This window comes from Ixodes scapularis, unplaced genomic scaffold, assembly GCF_016920785.2.
Source record: "Ixodes scapularis isolate PalLabHiFi unplaced genomic scaffold, ASM1692078v2 PGA_scaffold6__148_contigs__length_123643588, whole genome shotgun sequence".
Taxonomy (NCBI): Eukaryota; Metazoa; Arthropoda; class Arachnida; order Ixodida; family Ixodidae; genus Ixodes; species Ixodes scapularis.
In genome coordinates this window covers 40,726,324-40,742,324 of record NW_024609881.1, presented here as the reverse complement: position 1 = coordinate 40,742,324, position 16,001 = coordinate 40,726,324, and the positions used below count along the sequence as shown (strand labels likewise).

Below are 16,001 nucleotides of genomic sequence, written 5' to 3'. Positions count from 1 at the left end.
CAGCTCTATGATGTCCAGCTTTTGAGCTCAAAACGATGCGAGATTAAAGATACTATGTTTTACGCTGTATAGCCCACATTATAATTCTCAATAAAAAAATAACGCGACCATTTTTTTTTGTGCATGATGTCGACAAATAAATAAATAAATAAATATGTATATATATATATATCTATATATATGTTTACCAACAAATTTAAAATCATGTGTACACTGTTTCAAATTTTTTTATGAACGAGTTACACATAAAAGACACCACGGACAGCACATCTTCCGACTTTCAACACACGATGAATCGCCGACGCTTGCAAACGAACGGATGCGATGCTGCGCAAACGGTTTTGAAAGAGCTGCGTATTGTACTCCGGGCGCAACGGCTTCCGTTCGAAGGGAAAAGGATTCGGGACGGCGAAGTACCGTCTTGCATCTTGAGTAAGCTAACGGTTCGTGTTTACCTGCCCAATTTAGCGGGGAAATATGAAAACAATTAGTTTCACTGCCAGATTTCGCGGGAAAATTGACGGCACGTGACATACGTACCAATTCAATTCCTCGCTAAATTTAGCGTGGCGGTTACACCGATGGCGACGCCAACACCGCTTAATTTGGAAACGGGTTCCTAAGAGCTGCGACTAAAATCCATTGTTTGATTAAGTCGTGTTCCGATCGCACTACGTCATATTGTCACACATCAAACATGCAACCAAATTTCATTTGTATTTCAATCTTCAAATTGCGCAATTGATTAACTGGTCCAAATACCTGGAATAACTTCACACTAAGGATATTAACAATAGTTAACCAATTACATGAGACTCATGCAATATAGATCAATCAACTAGTGTCTTAGCGAGAACATATAACTTATTGTTGCTTCCACAACTGAAACGGGCCCATATATCATTATCTGGGGCTATATTTGCACGCGTATATGGTGATATATGCCCGTATTTAAGCACTTATACGGCTGATCTGTCAGTATTTGCCCACCTATGTGGCGAAATATGGCCGTATTAGCTCCCATATCTGGCGAAATACAGCCCTATTTGACTGCTTATATTATCATATCTGGCCGTATATAATAATATATCAGGGCTATATCTGACATTTTCGTGCGGGTAGGCTTAGTTTTCTTTTCACTTTTTTCTCACTCTTTAACGATTGGCATATCCAAGTTTTCGTACGCATTCAAGGATAATTGCGTAAAAACTTCAGAGAGACTCACTGGGTTTAACATATGCACAAAGCTTTATTCTCTGCATTGGTCAGCCTTCAACTCCACAGCGTGCGAGTTGCGATTTATGGAAGAATATTCTTCATATCTCTCGGGATTGGTCTCTCTACGATATAGAAAGGTGCACGTACAAGGGCACGCTTACATACCTCAATAACTTGCTCTCCTTCGTGGCGAAGGGGCCTCATGCCTGGATTGAGTTGCACCAAAGAGGAACCGCCACCAAATCTTTTGTTCTTTTCTTTAAAAGAGAAACTTTCCCCTGTCAAAATTCCATACGTGTACTGCTGAGAATGATTTACAACTGAAGGAATATAAATATGTGATGTTTATGTTTTTATTAATATATGTAAATGCATGTGGTTTGCTGAAAGCACGTACATCTGCTGGCAACGCGGCTGCAGCGCTCGGTTTTTCTGCGGGATTTCGTTGCTTTAATGGCCGGATCATTTGCTTCCCTGATTTCCTCACCGATTAACCGAGTCGCTTCAGAGCGTCCTTTCGCAAAGGCACGTTTTTTCAGACACGCTAACCAACAACGAATAGGAGGGAGTCGCAGAATAAGTTACGGGATTGGCGACTGTCAACGGGGCACACACACCACGTCTCCGCTTTTTCCAGTATCGTCGAAGCTCAAAATTAAGACAGTTCGAAATGGGCTACAATCACGGGGCCCATCTTTCAAGGACACTCCTGAATATTCGTAAACCGGACGTGACGGTGTGACCAAGTTCACGCAGTGCAACGTCCGAAATTTCCTCTGCAACGCTTTCGACCTGTAGGAGCACGCTTCTTCAAATGCGTTGTAAATAGGAAAAGCGATTCCCTGATAGGGAGCGAAATCAGGGAACACTTTTACCTGCCGATCATACTGAACGCCGGGAAGCTGCTGGAAAAGACTGCGCCTCGAGCCCTGGTATATCCAGGCAATACAAGGAAACATCAACGGCCGGGTCATGGCGCACCTCGCAACGTGAACTTACATCTTGAAACTATGCTGAACAAGTGGAAAGCCCGGACAGAGACGCCAGCTGCCAGACTACGTACTTACATCTCATGTGACTAAATTTCAGAACGTGAAAGGGCACTTTTTAAAGTTGTAGAAGGCGATACCGTTGATACACCCGTAGCAGACGAAATACCTCCCTTGGCTACTCGGCGAGCGCGGGCGGCGCGGACGACCAGCGGAGCAGCGGAGTGATAAAAAAGTGCAGGCGAGATCACGTGACCAATGGCCGGCGTGTGGTTGGCTCCGGCTACACGTAGCTTTGGCTCAGCTCGGGCGGAAGCTCAAACGAAGTATAACACGAAAGCGCCGGCCTCGCGCGCGCTCTCGTGAAGCGGTCGCCAATGGCTATCTAGGTGTAGTTTCGCTTAGTCAATGGGGGATCGGGTATTTCATTCGCGGTCTTTCGCGGTAACAGAGGCCGCCGGCTCCAGTCCATAGGATAGTCATATTAATATGTTTATGTTTTTTCATCAAACAAATGATGGATGGAAACCGAGGAAAAAAGCTGCATCGTAATGCTCGACGAGTCCCCGGCCCCCCTCTTACACAAAGATCAGTAGCTGAAAAAAAAAAAACTTGACACAGTAGTATTGAAAAAGGAATCAGGCGGCAATATTAACGTTTTTCAAAGTAACACATCGTACATATATACATTGTGAGTGCCCTTATCAAGGGATACATACGCGGAAAATATTGTAATACATACATTTAGGTATATACGCAGAAAACACAAAGTATTATTTATCTCAAATGTCTAGAAAGTACTACTAAAAACACACTGTAAAAAAAGTTCACGAATATATTTTCTCGATGTCTAAATAGGATCAATATTTTGAAGCAAAGAAAATTAAGTAAGTTTGAAAGCGTAAGATAACACTTCCTCAACGTAGGTTGTTCTATCATTAGGTAACTTCCAACTTCGTAAACTTTGAGTGGGATATGTTTGGAATATTTTAGCTAGAGAAGCCAGGCCAATCAGATTAAGAGATTTTTTTACTTCAGATTTAAAACACACACACAAATGGTAGTTTATATACCATTAACGTTCATCAATTTTAAACTTTTAAATTAGGGTGCACTAGGGTGATGATGTATGAGACATTGGAAATGTTAGGTTTTGTTTCTGCAAGAAATGTAGATTACTTATGTTTGTACTTGTGTTTTGACCCCAGACTAGGTGGCAGTAGTTTATACGAGAGAAAAATGAAGGGTTATATATTAAAAGTTTTACACTTGTTGGCAAAAGATGACAGTGTCGATACATCAAGCCAACGACGCGCAATAGTTTAAGCAAAATATATGTCATATGGTCGTCCCATGGCACTTCATCCGAAAATAGAACATCAAGAGTCTTAAAGCTAGTGAGGGCTTCAATTTCAGTCGAACTTAAAACAATATGATATGTAAAAGTTATATTCTTGTTTTTTGCGTGAAATCAAACCGCTTTTGTTTTATTAGGATTGCATTTTATAACATTTCAACTACAGCACTTAACAATGTCTTTAAGAGTTTTACTGGCGCTATTTCTTAGCTTGTTACAGTTATTACCTGCAAATACTAAACTAGTATCATCAGCGTAAAGGATCTATTTGAGATTTTTATTTAAGTTCACGATATTATTGACATATAAATTCATCAAAAAAGGAACTAGAACATGTCCTTCTTGAACTCCAGATTCAATTGGCTTTATATTAGAAGAATAGCCATTTATATGTGCGTATTGCTTAAGATGTAAAATATATGACGCAATTAGAGTTGATTCCTGTCCACGAAAACGATATGTTTCTCAGTTTTGTCACGAACACATTATGATTTAGATGACTCAATGCTTTGCTAAAATCAATAAATGTTTAAAGAGTCATTGTTTTCTGCCCAAATTTGCCCAAATATATTCCTCTTGCTTTCATGCTTGCTCATTCTTTCGCAATAAAACCATATTGTACATCATTCAGGATGTCATTATATTCACGATATTCTTTGTGTAGAAAATGAAGGTGTTCCAAATATTTGCAGCAAGAAAATCAAAGAGAGATGGTTCAATAGTTGCTAAATATTCTAGTTTCTCACGCTTTAACTATTGGAACCAAATGAAGCAACTTTCGAAACCAAAGCAACAATGTGACTATCGATTGACTTTTAAAAACAATATACATCTACCAGTTTGGCCTGGTGTAGACGTGGACAAGTCTAGGTGTTGACAGGGTGTAGCGTGGACTGAAAGCACAGTGAACGCCTCCCTTACAAAGACAATTTGGGTAGTCTGTAGAAATTCTATCCACATTTTAGCAACTTTTTCAACTTTCTAGCAGTCACGTCGTATCGACAATTTCTAATCGATTTTTTATAAACAATTTTTCAACCGAAGTTTATAGAATACACATGATAGAAATGCTATAGAATTACGATCACCTCGTCTCAATAGACTCGGTGTCACCATATTTATGTCGAGTTTCTTTAGGCTAGAATCGATAGCATAATTAGATGCCAGTGCGGAGACGTTACATTACACCCAGTTCCAGTTGAAGCTTACTTTTGGCGTCTGCTTTTTCGAATGTGTCAAATGATCATCGACTTTTGCAATGCTTTACAGTTGGAGATGCAGTTCACCCACTATAAATCACATTTCGTATAATATGTATGCGAAAAAAAAAAGGAACATACTTGTAACCTTTTTATCTTTTGGGATGGTCTTCGTTCACAGGATTGCCTTAAAGTGTAGTATATCTCTAGCACTGGAGCAGTCAATACTACCTAATTAATAGTGTTATGAGTGCTCCGTGGCTCGTGTATTTGTGATGTCTACGTATGTGCACACAGCAAGTAGTGAGTGAATTTTCCATGGACGTATCGCGACAAATCTAAAATTAATATACAATATTTTCTTGAGAAAGTGATTTAGTGTTGTTGTAAAGAGGAGTGAAACGTTGTGGAAGTTTGTATCGGTTTTTATACAATTTTTACACAATTGTCTGTGCACTAAGTTGTATAAAAAGACTACAAAAAAATTTCCACAAGCTCAAAACAGAGGGTTGAAATGTAGATCCATTTTCGTTAGAATATCTATGGCCTCCATAGACTATTTTCTAAATGAATTGTGTAGAAAGCGAATGCATATTTTTGTAAGGGTGCAACGCAATCGAGCAGGTAACGGCTTATTGACGCCCGACCGAGTAGCCTATTTCGAGAGCGTATCCGACGGCCAGAGGCGCCGTTTGGCCGACGGAGAAAAAGATAAACAAATAACAACAAAAAAGAGTGTCTCGCTGCCGGAGCATCTGCTCGCGTGCGCTCTCCGCTTGGCGCGTATTCTCTGACCTCAACGGGCGCTGGGTTAAACACCTTGCTAGAGATAACTCAGCATCAACGTGTTCATATAGAACTGTTTGTACCGCCGTTGAGGCACGAAACTTGGGCCGAAAACGGTGAGCCGTCTTAAAGCAACACGATTTCGAGCAGTTGCCAAGTTCTACATGACGCGGCCCACTCACCGAGAAACATATGGTAAGCCGGGCTCACGACAGGTGTTGCTCGCTGCAGCGTTCCCAGGGCTTTCCCTAGGCCGCCCTTCGATTGGCGCTCCGATGCTCCAAAGACGACTTATGAAACACTCGTACTCCGTGTATATGCGGCGAGTAAGTCGTCTGCTTCTTGCGCAGGAGTTGAGGTGACGTCAGAACGACGCCGAGCTCCGATTGGGCGCCTGAAAGAAACAAATAGGGGGTAGATCTCATGGCTTGGCGCTTTCAGGTCTACCCACTATTTCTTTAATTAGCCAATAAGAGCTCCGCGTCGTCGTGACGCCACCGCCACTTCGGCGGAAGAAGCAGATGACTTCCTCTCCGCATATTTGGCACAGTGTCCAGTGTCCAAGACTAAACTATTCACAACTGAAAAGCAAAATGCGTAGGGTCCCAGCACGTTTACTGTGCGCGATTGGTTTAAAAGGCGATATGAAACACGCGAAGATAACTAAGGCTGTGACAATGTACTTTTGGGGGCTGTTTTATTGGCTCCATCGAATCGTGACGTCATCTTCGGTCGAACTTAAAGTAAAAAGGATGATATATTCCCTCTTCGTTCCGATCTCAGCATAAAGGACGCACCGATTCTTGTTTACGCGCGTCCGCGCTTGGGTAATTTGCGACTCACCTATTCGAGAATATGCCATTATTTTTTCTTTCTTTAGTATTGCCACAATCGAAGTTGCTGTCCTACCATGGCCAACATTTACGAGACTGCAGGACTTCCGATTAGCCATGGCAAATTGTTAAAAGAGTTCTACATGCTTCTCAATAACGCCACGATCGACACGCTCTATAATTAATTGCCCCATATAATTTATTCCACAGGGTTACCATTTCTTTCGTTGGAGATTCGATTTAAAGATAATATACTTACTTCGCCGTTTCGTTTTTAGTGTGGCTTTCGTTTTCGGCTTTCTACGTTTTCGTAGAGATCACACCTGTTTAATAGCCGGGCAACGTTCGTCGTCCACTCAAGTTTTGACAGCGGTGACCAAACGTGGTAGACCCCTTAACGACCGTGGAGCAGCTAACGGCAGCCTTTAAACCCGTATTACATTTGGCCAGAGTTTTGTCAGCAGCAGCATATCGAATGACTATTATATATCAACACGTATTACCCGTGATAATTTTATTTTTTTACCGTGTATAAGGTCCCGGAACCCCTTTTTTTGCATTACATTTTGCACGTCTGCCGGCTCTGCGCGAGCAGTTTGGGGGAGACGTATGGGGTTCGCTCGGAAATGTTTACGACCTCTGGGCAGGAAAACTTTGTGCGCGGGGCACTGAGGCCCCCTGCGGCGTCAGTCTCCCGTTACTCAAGAAGAGCCCGAGGCACTTCGGGCCGGGTCACGTTCCGCACCATGCTTCGAGAGTCATTTGTCGCTTGCCATTGATAAGTTTGAATCGTTTTCCCAGAACTGTATCGGGCGCTGTGCTTCGCCCGTCCCAACCAGTCCCTCCCGCCAGTGTTCGGAGTGTCAGGGGAGATTTGTCGTGTCTGACGGCCAGACTGGCCTGCGCCTTCTACGCCCTGCGCCGTCTCGCCCTGGACTTGGAGCGCCGGATGAGAACGTTGACCACCACGAGAAAACGCGTACGAGGGACACAGACTGCTCTTAATAAGAGCGGAAGCAACACAAAGGAAGAGGTCTGTGGTTCGGTACCGCTAGAGAGAAAGGAGCCGCTTCCTAACGGCGTCCAAGTCCGGGGCGCGGGTTGTCGATGTTCATATTCCTGTAACTCGTATGCTAAATTGTCCTTCATTAAACTTTTGCGAAGAAGTGCCTGCGTGAAGAGTTGTCTCGCCCGACCTGCTACACCAGCGCTACCGTCTATTGGAAGCCGTCCTCTTCCACACCATCGAGGAGAAACATCGTTTACAACCAAGAACCTTATTGAGGCAGCCCAAAAGATTGTGTTGGACATACCGACTGCGACTGACGAGTGGATAACCAGACGAAAGAGACGTCTGGAGGGACGAGGATGGAGCCTCGACAACGTCCGCCCGGTTGACAAAGGCCAAGTGAATGAGAGGAGACTCCGAAAAGTCGCTAGCATCAGAGCCGGGGCCACGGAGGGAAAGACAACCGAACAGCAGCACCGGTTGACGGGGTCAACAGAATGGAAGCGAGAGCCAGCAGGACATCAGCGATCCCTTAACCCCGTCCGGCAGAGGTGAAGTGGAGGACCGGTCGGCGAAAAGGCTCTGCTGGTCGACAGAATTTGACCGAGAGGGAGACTTCGGAGGACGGTAGAGACAAGGAACTCCTGCACAAGAGCCGGGTCTACGGCACAAAAGACGACCGAGGGACAACGGGGTTCTCGCGGTCGGCGGAATCCGACCAAGCCTCAAGCCTTGGAGTGTGCTCAATTCCACGTATCAGTGCGCCACCACGCTAGGAGGGAGAATGGCTCGCCGCCGACAGTACACGTGTCTGTTTGGTATCAAAGATAGCGGCGAATAATTGTGGTGTTTAGAAGCGCCCAGAAAGAAGAGCCAAATATGAATGGGGACTCAGAGGTGTCTGATACCTGCGTCAAGATTGACGCCGTTGCATTAAGACGCCTCGAGCTTGAGTTTGAGATTCAGAAGCTCCAGCTGTAGTCGGAAGAACAAATTGCACTGTGAAAGCTCGAGCTCGGGGCTAACTCTGAAAGGACAGAAGACGTGACTGCGTTGGGGGGAGCCGGTGGCCGAGATCCCGTATCTAAGTGTGCTAAATTACTCAGAAATCAGAAAGTGCCAAAAGACGCCAAGCTGTCCGTATGGTTTGACCGACTAGAGGAGATGTTTGCGACTTACGGCGTGCCGGACTTCAGCAAAGTGCGTCTGATCACGCTCGTTCTCTCCAGTAAGGCGGATTATATTTTCTCCCTGTTAACCATGCAGGCGCTGCCTCGGTATACCGCGTTAAAGACAACCGTGCTAGATGAGCTCAAAGTAGTGTCGTAAAAGCAACGCGCTCCTTTCATGAAGGCGATTTAGCGTAAGGACGAGAGATAGACTCAGGTTGCCTCGTGATTGACGAGCCACTTTAGCTATCATATCGACTCTCGCGTGGCTGAAACTCTGAAGGCGATAATCGAGTTAATAGTGGCTAACCGCTTCAAGGAGTGTCTGGGCCCGGGGGCCCAAAGGCACGTAACGCTGCGCGAAGAAGTGGCGTGGCTCAGTGTTCACAAGATACCGAAGATTATTGACACCTTTAAGGTATCTGAGAAAAAATCAAAAGCCAAAAGAACGGTGATACGGACGTAACGAAAGGAGGGAAAACTTCCAACAACCAATCGAGGGCGAAGTGGCCGCGCCCCGGTGTTACATGTGTAATGGTAGGTCCCATTTGGCCGGAGACCGTCACCAACAGAGCCATAGAATGTGCAAGAAAAAAGTGAAAGCCGTTTACAAATCCCTGTAACGCCGAATTGGAGCGCAGCTCTTGAGGAGGAGGAGTGAAGGGTACTGAGGGGAGGGTAGACCCCTCCCCCTTCTCCTCCTCCTCCTCCCCTCATTCTTTAATATGCTCCGGGGGGGGGTGTCACGTGACTTCGGGGAGGGGGTCACGTGACCTCGGGGAGGCGTGACCTGGGGGTGACCTCAAGGCCACGTGACCCCAAAGGTGACCCCCACGTGACCTTGGGGGTCACGTGACGTGGAGGGGTCACGTGACCTCGGGGGATCACGTGACCTCAGAGGGGTCACGTGACCTGGGGGTCACGTGGGGGTCACCTTTGGGGTCACGTGGCCTTGAGGTCACCCCAAGGTCACGTGACCCCCAGGTCACGTGACCTCGGGGGTCACGTGACCTGGGGGGGCGACCACGTGACCTCGGGGGTCACGTGACCTCAGAGGGGTCACGTGACTTGGGGGTCACGTGACCTTCAAGGGGTCACGTGGGGTCATCTTGGGGTCACGTGACCTTGAGATGACCTTGGAAGGGGTCACGAAAGTGCCCAAAGACGCCAAGCTGTCCGTATGGTTTGACCGACTAGAGGAGATGTTTGCGACTTACGGCGTGCCGGACTTCAGCAAAGTGCGTCTGATCACGCTCGTTCTCTCCAGTAAGGCGGATTATATTTTCTCCCTGTTAACCATGCAGGCGCTGCCTCGGTATACCGCGTTAAAGACAACCGTGCTAGATGAGCTCAAAGTAGTGTCGTAAAAGCAACGCGCTCCTTTCATGAAGGCGATTTAGCGTAAGGACGAGAGATAGACTCAGGTTGCCTCGTGATTGACGAGCCACTTTAGCTATCATATCGACGCTCGCGTGGCTGAAACTCTGAAGGCGATAATCGAGTTAATAGTGGCTAACCGCTTCAAGGAGTGTCTGGGCCCGGGGGCCCAAAGGCACGTAACGCTGCGCGAAGAAGTGGCGTGGCTCAGTGTTCACAAGATACCGAAGATTATTGACACCTTTAAGGTATCTGAGAAAAAATCAAAAGCCAAAAGAACGGTGATACGGACGTAACGAAAGGAGGGAAAACTTCCAACAACCAATCGAGGCCGAAGTGGCCGCGCCCCGGTGTGGCCGCGCCACGTGACCTTCAGGGGGTCACGTGGGGTCACGTGACCTTGAGATGACCTTGGGAGGGGTCACGTGACCTTGGGGGTCACGTGACCTTGGGATGACCTTGGTTACGCCGACGCCGACGCCGACGGCGACGGCGACGCCAACGGCGACGCCAACGGCGACGCCGACGGCGACGCCGCTCAAGCCGGGAACGGGCTCCTAAGAGCTGCGCTCTAAAAGAAATTGCATGTTCAAAACATTCGGCTGGGCACGCCGAGGAGTGGAGGGATGAGCCACATCTTTTTGTCGCGACGATAGGCGCAGTTCTATTAGAGGATTCCAAGTGGTCCAGTTTTTTCGAGGTCACGCTCGACTGCGGCATGTCCACTGCAGGCGCCGTATTAGAAACTGGCAATGAGCTGACGGTAATGTGCACGAACGTCTCTCGAACCCACATCGTTGGGGCCTAGCAAAACCATAAAACGTGTTAAAGCCCTTGGCCAGCGGCCAGGAGCAAACAGCGAATGTAGCCAGACTACCGATATATCTGCGATTAAAGGGGGAGGTTAGCTTGAACGTCCCGTGAGCACGCCTTGTGCCGTCGCCGATCAAGCGGCACCCCAGATAGACTCTCTCCTATCGATGGAAGACTAAAAACTATTATTAGGTATTAAAGCCTTGACCTCACGCCCACCTATGGAAAGTGCGGTCGAAACCCAGCAGCACGAGCTGTCGAATGGGTAACGGCACATCACACCGGACGTCGTCTTCGAGGCGGGCATGCCTGCCAAAGAAACTGGCGAGACCGACAGAGGGAATGGCGACCCCAAGCAGGAAGGTGAGGGCGACAACCCGACGACCGAGGAATTTCGGGGCGAGCAGGGACGTGACCCCACTCATGGGGAGGGCACGGCGTGACGCATGCTTGGGGAAAAGGCGGCATGTTCACTGAAAAAGGCATGCTCTTTCATCGGGAGGAAATTGCCGGAACGGGTGTAAAACAGCTGGTGTTCCTGAAATCAAGAAGGGGCGAGGTGCTGCTGTTCGCGCATGAGTCCCTTTGGGAAGGCCATATGAGTCCGAAGAAAACGCGGAAGATGCGGAAGAGAGAGGTGAGGGAGCACAGTCAATATTGACGGGACTGCCCAATCGATGCTGAAAAGAGTAAACCGCACGAGACCTTGCTCACACGCCGGCTGCAGACGTTGACGCTTCCACTAACTCAGCAAGTGGGGTGCATCAGCAATGAAGGTTAAGGCGAATCACGGTAAAGAGGGGGGGGGGGGGTGCGTTCTGACTGTCACTGTTGTGCTGTGGCGTAGTCTTAATAACATAAAGTACATGTGTAAGTGTAAGTGGTTCTACCTGATTACACTTCTAGTGCATGTTAAAGCTGTAGCTGATGTTCAGGACTCATTTTGTTTTACTGTTGGCTCGTCTAGAAGCCGTGCAACAGTTTTGGTGGAGACGCGTGGGATTCGCTCGAATAGGCCATATAACGACATATAGTTCTCGGATACGGCGACATTTTTACTTCGCGAGGAAAGAGCCGTCATATAACCAAGCGCGAGATTTAGCACACGTGGTTTCAAAAGAGGCTCGTGCGACCTACTGTGAGTTTCTTTCGTGATTCTCGACTGTTGACGTTTCGGGGCACTTTAGAGAAACTTTAATCAAATAACACCTGGGTGTGGCCATGCTTGGTGACAGGTAAAGATGTTTGCAGATGCATGCCCTTCCTGCAGTGCGGATCGTCTAGGTTAGAAATCGCTTCGTCACGACCACAGCAAGAAGAGCGTGCTGGAGACGGACATAGCTCCTGCTAAATTCTTACCTTGTCATCGCCCTTAATATATTTTCTTCACTCATTAGTTGTAAATAGAAGTTACGATATTGCTCAAAAATTGTCACTGACAGGATGAAAAGAAAATCAGGGGGGTACTGCAATTATTCCAGCCCCAGCGTGAGCATCTGAGCTCCGAGAACGCTCCATCGTCACATGAGCCTCGAGTGTTCGCGGGCATAGCCTCCTATATACTGACAAAGCCAAGCAGATTGCAACCAGACACGGCCGCCGAAATGGACTGTGTGAAGTGGCAAACAGCAAATGAGAAAAGAGCCGCGTGACTGGCGGCCTGCTGCGGCGAGACGCCGAAACACACTTCTCCCTAGCGAACCATTGTTTCTCGTGCCCTCGCCGCTGCAAAAGCTGTGCGCTTACGTCCAAGCTGTACGAGGAATGGATCTTTGACGCTCTGTGCTACCAGATTCTCGCGAACCAAATCTGCGATCGGTCAGTCTATGGCTCCGTAGTCGAACTGCCAGGCTTTGTGAGTGTAGAGGAGGCTATGTAGAAACTTAAAGCAAACTGCTTTCTGGTGGAAAGCTTTTTTTCTGTTCACTGGCAAAGCCGCAGACGCATAAACACACTCAACGTTGTTTTTTTCAGTGGTTATTTGTATTTTAATTAACTAAATGTTTAAGACTTTAGAACAAATTATTCAAATGATATTTTTTATTTTACTCGCAACCTTTTTTTAAAGATTTGCTTGAAGTTTTACACTTTAAGCAAACAATATTAAAAAAAAAGCTTTGTGTCCGTGAGGCCTTTCTACCGGGTTGTCAAAGTCGCTTCGCTCACGATAACGAAAACACTTGAGAGCGCAAATAGTTCCACAATGGAACGTGCCCTGCAAGCAGTCCCTGCAAGAAAAAAATCGATCCCAATAAAAACGTTTTAGCGGGAACACTTTCCTAAATTATCTCGTTTCCATGTGTAAAGCCTCTCTCATTTCCGTACGGTACAAATTACGGCCCGCGGGAATGATTTTCAAAGAGACCCTCCAGAACTACTTTCCCGTAATGCAGGTTGAGATCCAATCACTGTTATTCAGCGATGGAGCCCCGCCAGACGCGTGGTCTTAGAGCCCGTATTTTTTAGGAACTTGTCAATAGCTGAACTAATCCCGGGACGTAATTGAAGAACCATCAAATATATACCTTCCAAAGTTCCGACGTGTTTATATATCAAACTTTTGCACTGCTGCGATACTCGAGATAGTAAAGTGAGGCTTAATGTAGTTTTACCTGCACTCTTAAAATCTGTTTTAAAATGCAAAACGACCAACGAAAACTGGAAAAAAAGAATTAAGCATTGTGCGTGCTTGATTTTTTTTCCTGTCTCTGGTTTTTAACACGGAGTTAGTTCACCAGCTTGCCTGTTTTTTTTTTCTCTTTAATCTTAACGGGAAACTCCGCTGAATTCCTAAAATATCGGGATAATAGGCGATTTCGCATATATAGCACTAATAAAAGAATACAAATTTTTGCTTAGCAAAAAGAAAATTATATATATATATATATATATATATATATATATATATATATATATATATAAGTGGTACAAGATATTACGTGATCCTCTACGCAACGGCGGCGGGATTGGGGCGGGCCGGCGAACCATCTTTCGGGCGCGCGTGAGTCAGGCGCAAGTGCCGTCCGCACCGCACTCTTCCCCACGTTTTGGTGTCTACGACATTCGACGACGTCTGCTCAACCGGCACATCAGTCTGCGCAGGTAGCGTCCGTAGTGTGGACGAAACTTTGAGAGTCAATAGGGAGTTTTCGTAGATCGTTTTTGCCGTCCCGCAAGGCCCTCCGCAACCCGCTACGATAGCGGGAACTCCACAGTCAAGGCTATCGGCGCGCAGGCGCAGTAGCGACTTCTTCGTTGCGGAACGCTTAGCGGAAAGGGCAGCGCGGTCTACGAAAACTCCCTAATAATCACGAACGGTGAGACGTCGAGTGCGGTTGTGACGCAAGAGACGGTGGCAACGGCGGGACGGCGGAACGGCTTTAAAGATGAGCGTTGCGCATGCGCCTTACACCAATCGCGTGTAAATCGCTGAGCGCCTTGAGGAAACATTGCTTACGTCAGGCGGTCACGTTTGCCCGGAGAAGTAAAAACAAACAACAGGGTTACTGGTGATGACGTTTAGCTCAATGTTTCCTACGCCGATGCCGTCGACTTGATTGCGCTATTGGCTGCGCCTCAATCGGCCTGCTGGAGTAAACGATGTCGGAAACTTTGCGCGTTGCAAAGTTTGCCGATTCGTTCAAGAAATGTTTAGACAGAACTAGGGGGCAATATTTGACATGGGGTCTTCCCAGGGGATGCTGAAGAGGATTGCATTGTTTGTTTCAAAAACAAAATGAAGTGGAGTTGCCTTTTAATGTTGAAGTTTAGGGGACAATGGACTGGAGTGTCCGCTGGCCCAGACGCTTACAGTGCAAGTCGAAATCGTCATCACCAAAGTCGATCAAATTTACTGTTTTTTTGAGTCCAAGTTTGCATTAATAAACGGGTTTCGATGTTTTTACAAGCAGAATTTACAGTACTTTGGTCAAGACAGAAACAAACACGAACATGGTAAAATATGTTGAAAAAATGTATTTATGTAGAGCATGTTACATCTGTGTTAATCGTGGACCCGGTTGAACCTCATTTGCTCATCTTAATATTAAGCGGCAGTTGGAATCGAAAATAAATTATATACGTCAACATCTATCAGCAGAAGCGTCACTTTAAAGTTGAAGCTGATGATGATTGCAACGCAAATGTTTTTTTTTTAATCTGCTTTTTGTGAAAAGTACAAATCTCAAAGCGGGTGTGAGAGCTTACCAGAATTCTTCAATATCCAATACAATGCGAAAACGTTGAATTTACTCTGATGCTTCTAGAAGATTTCTCGGGTTCTGCTTTATTTGATCACAACCATGTATGTTGCGGCCTTTACCGACGAAGTGTGAAATCTGATGTTAAAACGTCAAAACTCATTTCAAGGGGTACGGAAAAACTTCTGGAGCTCATTTATTTGCGTCAGAAAGACGTGGGTGCACAAGGAGCTTAGAAATAACATTATTTTTTTAAACGCAAAAAAAAAACATTTGAAATTTAATTAAACATTAACTAAAACTACCTAGTAGACGTCCGTGAAGCCTCGATGTAATGTCGCGACGGCATCGGCCTCCCGACGGCTACGCCACTATATGGCAAGTACACCCACCATAGTCAGACACAGAATAATAAAGACAAGGCGAGGGGGAAATGGGCGGAAGCTTTACTTTGCTTCTCCTTAAGTTCAGACGCATCCGACGCTACGAGGTAACGATACCAATCAGACATTGTAAAATGCGCACCATTGTGGCTTTCGTCGTGTTTCTGCGCGTGATCTGCCATCGCTGAATCAATCATACGCCGAAAAAGGGCTCAGTGACTTGCGCGTTTGAAGCTGTTTGATTGAGCCATTAGCTCGTAGTGTCGGCAGTGTCTGGACGCAAGCTGAAACAAAATATAGAAAAGTTGGAGTGCAGCGAAACGACCTTCTATGCACAAGGTTTTTTTTTTTTATGTGCGCCTTTTCTCATTTTCCACTTCATTTCGTGTGCTGCCTCCGACCATAGTAAAGATTTCCTAGGCCAGAAAGATAATGGCATAGCTGGACTTATATAAACAAAAAAAAATGGTTATATATAAAATCGAGCTTATCTGGCCACGTCATACACATCAGTTAATATAAGGCATATCTAGAGAGATATGCCTCATATCTGGCTAGGTCTGCCAAATAGGGGTATATCTGCCTCCCATATCAGGCCAGATATGTCCGAATCAAATAAGGTAGCCTTTATATATATATATACTGTTGTTTTCTACAAATATCTAACCA

At 46.1% G+C, this 16,001-nt stretch overlaps 1 pseudogene; it reads left to right on the top strand.

Annotated features, from left to right (window-relative positions):
* The first annotated feature begins 9,690 nt into the window (after nt 1-9,690).
* Nucleotides 9,691-11,531, top strand: LOC120840041 (annotated as a pseudogene).
* Nucleotides 11,532-16,001: the final 4,470 nt, after the last annotated feature.